Source organism: Dipteris shenzhenensis, chromosome 21 (assembly GCF_047967505.1).
Source record: "Dipteris shenzhenensis isolate YYH24624 ecotype China chromosome 21, Dip_SZ_1.0, whole genome shotgun sequence".
In the NCBI taxonomy this organism is placed as follows: domain Eukaryota; kingdom Viridiplantae; phylum Streptophyta; class Polypodiopsida; order Gleicheniales; family Dipteridaceae; genus Dipteris; species Dipteris shenzhenensis.
The window spans coordinates 32996105-33005931 of NC_141616.1; positions in this window are offsets into that span (position 1 = coordinate 32996105).

Consider the following 9827-nt stretch of genomic DNA (forward strand, 5'->3'; position numbering starts at 1 on the left):
GAGAACATTGCAATTCCACCTAGGTTGAGGCATACAAAAAGTGTTGTGCCCATCAGATATCCTTTGCATGGTCGATCGAGCATTAAATACTATTTTTGCTCTAGTGTCATGCACATCTGTAAAAAAACATGCTACTAGGTATGTTATCTGATCAAGAACTTATGGGATGGGCGTGCCACTTTGCATGTAAGTCAATTCCACCTAGTTGAAGGTGTGTCCAAAGTATTGTGCCCATCGGATATGCTTTGCATTGTCGATCAAGCATAAAACACTGTTTTTGCCTTAGTGTCATGCATAACCATGAAAAAACACGGTCCTAGGTGTGTTATTCAAACAAGTACTTATCTGATGGGGGCTCCACGTTGCACGCAAGTCCATTTCAACTACGTTGAGGTGTGTGCAAAGTATTGTCACCATTGGATATGCTTTGCATGGTCGATCACGCATTGTACACCATTTTTTCCCTAGTGATATGGACATCGACAAAAAAATATGCCCTTAGGTATGTTATCTGACCAAGTACTTATCGGATGGGTGTGCCTCTTTGAGAACATTTCAATACCACCTAGGTTGAGGCATACGAAAAGTGTTGTGCCCATCGGATATCCTTTGCATGGTCGATCGAGCATTAAATACTATTCTTGCTCTAGTGTCATGCACATCCATAAAAAAACACGCTGCTAGGCATGTTATCTGATCAAGCACTTATGGGATGGGCGTGCCACTTTGCATGTAAGTAAATTCCACCTAGTTGAAGGTCTATGCAAAGTATTGTGCCCATCGGATATGCTTTGCATTGTGGAACAAGCATTAAACACTGTTTTGGCCTTAGTGTCATGCACAATCATCAAAAAACGTGGTCCTAGATGTGTTATTCGACTAAGTACTTATGGGATGGGCACGCCACTTTGCATGTAAGTCAATAATACCTAGGTTGAGATGTGTGCAAAGTAGTGTGATGATCGCATATGCGTTGCATTGTCGATTAAGCATAAATCAACATTTTTGCCTTAGTGTCATGGACAATAACCAATAAAAACATGGTCCTAGGTGTGATATTCTAAAAAGTACTTATTGAATGGGCGTTCCACTTTGCATGGAATACCATACCACCACTTTTGAGGCACGTGCAAAGTATTGTGCCCATCGGATATGCTTTACATGGTAGATTGAGTATTAAATACCATTTTTGCCCTTGGTGTCATGTACAATGGTCGCAAAACAGGATCGTAGGTGTATTTTTCAAACAAGTACTTATCGGATGGGGATGCCACTTTGCACACAAGTCAATACTGCCTAGGTTGAGAATCGTGCAAAGTCTTGTGTTCATTGGATATGCTTTGCATAGTCGATCTCACATGATACACCATTTTGTTCCTAGTGTTATGTACAATCGTCATAAAATACGTTTGGAGGTGTATTATCCAAACAAGTACTTATGGGATGGGTGCACCACTTTGTATGCAAGTAAATAAGACCTAGGTTGAGGCGTGTACAAAGTTTTGTGCCCATCGGAGAAATTAGATGCGATAATATTAGAAAATTCTCGGTGTGTGTATATGTGTGTGTGTGGCAAACAATTTTGATACAACAAAGTAAACACCTAGTGCACAAATTATGCACTTCATACCTTGAGTAAATAAGCTTGTTTATGGGGATAAATACGCCCTTGAATAAAAGCACAGTTGTTGTATGACCACAATAGGATCACTTTGACACCTGTGATTTTGCCCACATGTAAGTTTGCAAATAGTATAAAAAATCATATAATAATATATTAATAGTTTGCAAATGTGTATAGCAAGTGACTAATGGGAAGTGGAAGTGGGAGTGAGGAGGGAGGAGTGGAATGGAAGAGGGAAGTAATAGGGGTGTATGATTATAAGTATAAAAAATAGTATAATAATATATTAATAGTTTTCAAATGGCAAGTGAGTAATGGGAAGTGGAAGTGAGAGTGGGGAGGGAAGAATGGAATGGGAGAGGGGAAGGTAATAGGGGAGTAGGATAATAAGGAGTGAAATGAGTGAGGGAGTTAATAGGGGATGAAAAAGAGGAGGGTGAGATGGGGAAATATGGGATTTTGGGGGGGGTGCGAGGAGGTGCGAGAGGGGGGGAAGGGCTGGTAGCTGCAGTCACCAGCCCGTGGAGGGGGGGCGGGGGTGAAGGGGCGGGAGGGGGAGGGGGTGCGAGGGGGTGGGGAAGGGGGGTGGAGGGGAAGGGGGTCAGACGGGGGCGGGGAGTGGGTCAGGAAAGGGGGGCTGGCGGCCACGGCTACCAGCCCGGGGGAATGGGGGAGGGGGGGGGAAGGGGGGAGGAAGGGGGTGGGATAGCGGGGGCTGGCGGGGGGAAGGGGGAGGGGGGGGCTGGCAGCCGCGGCCGCCAGCCCTGGGGAAGGGGGGGTGGAGGGGGAAGGGGGTGGGACGGGGGGGAAAGGGGGGAGGGGGGTTGGAGCGAGAAGGAGGTGGGACGGGGGCAGGAGGGGGGAAAGGGGGTAGGGGGGGGCTAGCGGCCACGGCTGCCAGCCTTGGGGAAGGGGGGATGGAGGGGGAAGGGGGTGGGACGGGGGGAAAGGGGGGAGGCGCGAGGAAAAGGGGGTAAGGGGTGGGGGCTAGGGGAGAGCAGAGGGGAGAGGGGGTGGGACGGGGGGAAAAGGGGGGAGGCACGAGGGAAAGGGGGTAAGGGGTGGGGGCTGGGGGAGAGCAGAGGGGAAAGGGGGTGGGACGGGGGGAAAGGGGGTAAGGGGGCCTGGCGACCGCGACCGCCAGCCCTGGGGAAGGGGGGATGGAGGAGGAAGGGGGTGGGATAGGGAGAGCAGAGGGGGAAGGGGGTGGGACGGGGGGAAAGGGGGGAGGGGGGGGCTGGCAGCCACGACCGCCAGCCCTGGGGAAGGGGGGAAGGGGGGGTGGAGGGGGAAGGGGGTGGGACGGGGGTGGGGGGGAAAGGGGGTAGGGGGGAAGGGGGGAGGGGGGGCTGGCGGCCGTAGCCGCCAACCCTAGGGAAGGGGGGGTGGAGGGGAAAGGGGGTGGGATGGGGGGAAAGGGGGGAGGGGGGCTTGCGGCCACGGCCGCCAAACCTTGGGGAAGGGGGGAAGGGGGGGTGGAGGGGGAAGGGTGTGGGACAGGGGCCGGGGGGAAAGGGGGTAGGGGGGGGCTGGCAGCCACGGCCGCCAGCCCTGGGGAAGGGGGGATGGAGGGGAAGGGGGTGGGATGGGGAGAGCAGAGGGGAAGGGTGTGGGACAGGGGGGAAGGGGGGAGGCACGGGGAAAGGGGGTAAGGGGGGGGGCTGGGGGAGAACAGAGGGGAAAGGGGGTGGGACGCAGGGGAAAGGGGGGAGGCGTGGGGGAAAGGGGGTAAGGGGGGGCTGGCGGCCACGGCCGCCAGCCCTAGGGAAGAGGGGAAGGGGGGATGGAGGGGGAAGGGGGTGGGACAGGGAGAGCAGAGGGGGAAGGGGGTGGGACGAGGGGGGAAGGGGGGAGGGGGGGCTGGCGGCCGCGGCCGCCAGCACTGGGGAAGGGGGGGTGGAGTGGGAAGGGGGTGGGACGGGGGCGGGGGGGAAAGGGGGTAGGGGGGGCTGGCCGTCGCGGCCGCTAGCCCTGGGGAAGGGGGGATGGAGGAGGAAGGGGGTGCAATGGGGAGAGTAGAGGGGGAAGGGGAGGGGGGGAGCGGGAGGGGGAGGGGAAGGGGGGGGCAGAGTGGGAAGGGGAGGGGGGGAGCAGGAGGGGAGGGGAGGGGGGGAGGGGTTTTGGCAGCGGAGGGAGGGGAGGGGAGGGGAAGGGAGGGGAGGAGGGGAGGGCGGGGGTCGAGGGAGGGAGGGGTTTTGGCAGCGCAGGCAAGGGAGGGGTTTTGGCAGCAGAGGGAGGGGAAGGGAGGGGAGGGGAGGAGGGGAGGGCGGGGGGTCAAGGGAGGGAGGGAGGGAGGGGAGCGGAAGGAGAGAGAGGAGAGAGAGAGGGAGAGGAGAGGAGGGAGCAAAAGGAGAGAAAGGGGAGAGGAGGATTTGACTTACTATCACGAGGAAGAGCGACAAATAAGATTTGACTTACGAGAAGAATGAAAAGGACTTACGAGAAGAAAGTATCAAGAAGAATAATAAAGAAAGTATCAAGAAGAATGTTGAACACAAATTTGAATTCAAAAGGAACATACGAGAAGAAAGTATGAGAAGAATGTTGAACACAAATTTGAATTCAATTTTCCCTCTCTTTTTTGAAAATTCAAATTTATGCATAGGAGGAGTGGGCTAGTATTTCTTATATATACTTTTCTTTCCATTCATTCATTCTAACTCTCTCCTCATTTCATTGAAGCAACCAAGAGCGGAAGAGAAAGGATAAGCGGAGCCTTACTTTTTTCACTTTTTCCAGGTACTTGCATTCTTTTTCATTCATCTTGTAATTCTTTTTCTTTACTTACAATTCTTTTTCAATTAGTTTCTTGTTAAAGTTTTTGAGTTCTATTTCTTAAAATTTGTCTTGTAATTCTTTTTCTTTACTACAATTCTTTTTCAATTAGTTTATTGTTAAAGTTTTTGAGGAGGGGGGTCTTTTAGAAGGCATTACAATTCTTTTTAAATTAGTTTCTTATTTGAGTTTTTGAGTTCTATTTTAATTAGTTTTTTAATTTATATTTGAGTTTGTAAATTTGAGAAATGAGAGAATAGGGAGGGAGAGAAAGAGAGAGGAGAGAGGGAACATTAGGAAAAAAGGGAGCTCATTTTGGGGCCTTTTACGGTTTGGAAAAATAAGCTCTCAACGAATCAATAGAGGGCCAACGTAACATTGAAAATTCACGAAAATAAGAGAAAATAGAAAAAAGAAACAATACTTTATGTAGGTACAAGCGTGCTACATTAATGTGGAGATTGGTTTTTTATTCTCACAAGATCTTTGGACAAGAAGATAGAATCTAAACTGACATTTTATTTGACAAGGGCCTTCCCGCTTCCACCTTCCTTTGAACTTTGAAATGTTGTGCCGCCTTTCCTTCGAAAGGTCTACCATTCTAGACCATTGCCTCATTGTGCAGCAACCTTTCTTTTCCAAAACTGCTCCCTTGATCCTGTTTGGCGTAGAGTAAGATGTTTCTCGTCAACTGTCTGTTTGCCCACTTTCTCTTTATTGAAACTTCAAATTGTTATCTTAGTTACATTACTTTGCTATTGTTACAGATTCAGAAAATCTCCATGGTGAATCAAAACCACGGCCGTTCTTGTGGAAGACGCTCTGTGGATGATAATGCTATGAAGGTAGAATTATACCAAACATCCTTACCCCCTCGACCTGCTTCTTCTATTTTGTTGGTAGAGAATTCAAGTACAGTCAAAACGGAAGGAACTTGGGAAAGGTTTAGTGTTTCGAAAGGAGCATGGGTGCTCATGCAACCTAGCAAAAGAAAAAGACCCCAGACAAAAAACATTTTCTTAGCGTCATGGAAGGGAAGAGTACGAGATTTTAAAATCACCAGAGGGAAGATATCCGTGAAAGAAGTTTTGATTCAGCACATGTACATGCATAAAGAACTTGTCTTGCGAGACTATCCAAAAAATCTTCCACAACACAGGCCTAATTGTATATTTTTCTATTGTGGTTTTTTTTCTTTACGAGGTGTATGGATTTTTAAGATGAAGCTTTCTCTCTTAGCTTATTGACATTCGTGTTGTTTTATTTCAGATTTATATCCTTCATCGTATGAGACATGGCAAAACATCGATTGTATTCTGGGATTTATAGATGTTCTGCATGGATCGATAGGAGAACAACAATACCAAGGTCGATGTGCAACAGAGCTAGCTCAATCGGGTATATTGTTTACTGATCATTTTTATCAGTTGCTGGACAAAGCTAACACACATGGTGTGTTAATAAAACAAGACCTTCCGGCATGGAATTCAGTGGATTAGCCTCACCCACATTCTAGTGTTACAGAGGCATATAGGGCGAAGCTTTTCACAGAAGTACAGAAAGCTCTGAGGCCCAATATTGCCACTAGGATAGTAAAAATTTCTTTATGCATGCCTCTCACAGTTTTTGTGGACTTGTTTAATACCTTTCCAGTGAAGGTTTCAAAAACAATGTTCACAGTTAAAGCAACAAGTTCGGCATGCATGCCACAATTTTTGGATAAAGGTTGGGATAAGAAGACATGTAGTTTAGTGTTTTGTGAGGTTGTCCAACCTTCTATGCAACTGAAGTACATGGTTGCATCACAAAATTTTATTTTCTCTTTTTATTACAAGCGCAGTCGAATGCTAGGCACAAAACTAGTCCCAATGGATCAAGATGAAGATTCTTTTGGTGCAGAAAATAAACTTCTTGATATTGATGTTGTTGAGAATGGTGATGTGCTAGTCAATATCTGATTAAGAGAATGTTGCTCCCTAGCTCAATTGCGCAGTGACATTCTATTTGAGACAGAAGGTTCTATTTTAAACGACTTTTTATTTATCTACAACAACAAAAAGGTACACCATCTGATTTATCCTAGTCTCATTAAGCATTGCTATTAGTTTACTTTACCGCTCTGATTCATATTGCTTTTTTGCAGTTGCTCAAAAGAAGAGAGAGCTCAATAAAATGCAAAGACATTGAAAATTTAAAAATTGAGATAACACAGACTCCATAAACAAAGGTTTTGTATTCAATAAAGTAAGATTTTGTACAGAACTGTTTAGTTAAACATGTAGAAAATATTTCTGACATCCATTTTCTATTTATGTACAGCTTGATCCAGAGGCTGCTGTACATTTTTTGGAGAATCTTTTTTCTGCTGCTCCATCCTGTCCTATACAGTATGTTGGTGTTGCTCCATTGTCTCCTCCACTGCCCCAGGAGCATCTCTTTGCTGCTGCTCCATCTTCTCCTCAACAACATCAGCAGCAAGTCCTTGCTCCTGTGGCTTCTCCTCCTCAGCACTAGGTGATTGCTCCTGTGGCTTCTCCTCCTCAGCATTAGGTGCTTCATCTGTGGCATCAAGGTGTATGACACCTTCTTGTACTTTAGAGCTCTCACCCAACTCCACAGTAGCTGGTACAATATGTTTGGGGGAGGCATAGCTCAAAAACCTCCAAATTGTATGAGCTCTAAAATTATATACATAGTTTGAGCTGAAGCTATCTTCTTTCATTTGCAATGGTAGACGATAATTTAGAACACTTTGTATCATTATGAATTATCTTCAAGCTAAATGAAAATTATTTTTTCTTACAAGGTCTGGCTGTTCTTTCTCAAAATAGCTTGAAAGTAGATATTTTGCACTGATCAGCACTCTCCATCTGCAGCTACTTGAATCATCTTGTTGTGGTGTCTGTACAGTTGGAAAGATATGTTAGAAACTGTTAGCATCTGCACAAAACAAAATTATTCAATAAGTTCAAAGACATAGCATGAAATAGACATCAGTAGAGGGAACGACTTTTTACCTCTAGACTTATTGGCTCTATTGAATCCAAAAGAGAGACATTGGGAGGACAGTGATCCAATGCATCTAAAAGCCTTCTAATACAACTGCAATATGTATAATTTAGTTAGTATGATATCAAAATAATGAAGTTTTAAGTTCAAAAAGCACACACAGCACTTACAATTTCAGCTCTCTGTGTGTGTTTTTAAGAGAGTTGAATAGAAAGCATTGCTTCTGCTGGATGTCAATAGAAACAAAACTCCAGTGGTCACTGCATAAGGAAAAAAGCATAAGGAAATCAAAGGCTACAAGAGTTCCCAATCTTAAAGAAGAATCTTAAAAGAAGTAGTCACCCACATACCTGTTATGGTATGGAAGTAGCAAAACATCAATTACTTCAAAATTGTAGTGTTTGAACCAGCTGGAAATACTAATGGGAGTTTCCTTTGCATCTCTTAATATAGAAGAAATGGTAGGATCAATAATATGGACTATATGCTGTACAGAGGGGTGAAGCCAGCTTCTCATCATGCTGCATAGGACCAAAAAATAATTAGGATAGGTTATAAAGGAGGTACAAGGAGGATTGTTTTGCAAAAAATGTAAAATAATAGACACTTACTAGAGCATTGCAAGAATGATAGTATCTGAGCAATACTCATTCTTATGAGCCCAATGCTGCCAAGCATGGTTTTGTCAAGTCAAAATCATTCATTGAAACTTCATCCTCAATATGGACAACTATATTAGGGCCCAACTCCTGCAACCTTCTATGTATCTGCAGCTCCCTCTTTCCAGTCTCCACATCTATAACAAATTTTGTTTCTTTTATTTGCTGCTTCAGTGACTCCTCATAAGCAGCCTTCCCTCTGGTGTTCTTTGAGTGTGTTACTTCAACAACCTTAACCTCATCTACCTTCAACTTCCTTGTAGGTGGAATTAACAATATGTCTCTCATCTTTATGTCCTGCCATTCCACAGGATGAACAAGCTTGTCATACCTCCATCTCACTCTGGACAAAGTGTTGAAGTCTTTGGCCATCAAAGTCACCCTATGAGCATGGGCTGCTACTAGCATTGCATCTTCAAAATATTTTTCCAAGTAATCCTCTGCCATTTCCTGTAAGGAAAGAATGGCAGTTCTATTCCACCTGAACCCAAGGTGCCAACTATCACATATTTCTCTCACCAGTCTTTAAAAAGGTGCCTTGGGTATTGCAAAGCCTATAGCTTTCTGTTGCTTCCTGATCTCCCTTAGCACACCTGCACCATGATTCAATCTCTTGGCCTTTTGCTTGAGCATGCTCATTGGCTTACCCTTCCTGCCATGTGCAGCTCTTCCCTTTGGAGGCACACTAAATTTCTTGGTACTTGCCCCAACTGTTGTTGCTGCAAGCCTTGGCCCTTTGCCAACTTTCCTTGCAGTTGACTTGGTTCTTGCCATCACTTTGAAAAACTGCATACAAAGGATTAGAAAGAGATTACAGACATGGAGAACATGTTTTGACAAAAAAAAGGCAATCATAGGGGTGGATGAAGCAACATAGAAAAATTTGCAATAAAAGGCAATACGAGGAGTTTGAAATTCCTAACAGGTCCAAATCGCGTTTTCCTGCAAATTCCTGAAATGACATGCTGGTGCATTCCTACAGTGATTTCTTTGTCTCTACAACTAAATACAATATGAATGGAGTTTATGCAAGAAGAGTACAGCCATGGATAGCTATGGAAGTCACAAAACCAGAATGACAGGGGTGGATGAAGCAATATTTCAATATTTGCAACAAAATGCGATTTCAGCTATTTGAAATTCCTAAGGCCTTCTCCTCGCGTTTTCCTGCAAATTCATGAGGCAGCATGCTGGAATATGCCTTTAGTCATTTGAAGGTGTTTGCATAACCATGCAGGATGGATTGAGTCTATGGAAGGCAAGAAGTGTGCACAGACTGAAGGAAGAACCCATAAGTACAGTTTTACCCTCACATGCAAATATCACACTTGAAGATCTGCATTCCTACAATGATTTCTCAACTAAATAAAATATGGACTGAGTCTATGCATTTCCATGCAGGATGGATTGTTTCTATTGTAGGCAAGAAGATTGCAGAGACTAAGGAGAGAACCCATTGTTACTGACCTGAAATCTATCTGTGGATGTGCTGTGCTGCTGATGAGTAACCTGTGCTGAGGATGAACCTGTGCTGCTGGACAAGTTGCTGATGTTGCAGAGTATGGAGGTAGGGAGGCAAGAGAGTAGAGACTGGAGGGCAAGAGGTATGAAACAGGATACCACAAATAAGTGCAAATACAAATAAGGCATCTTCTAAATCCCACACGTGTGGAATGTAGTCGTTTTTCACACGTGTGGATGGGACCCAGATCTCTTGGAGTTTGAAATTTGGCACATGTGAAAGGTACACTTTATGCCTT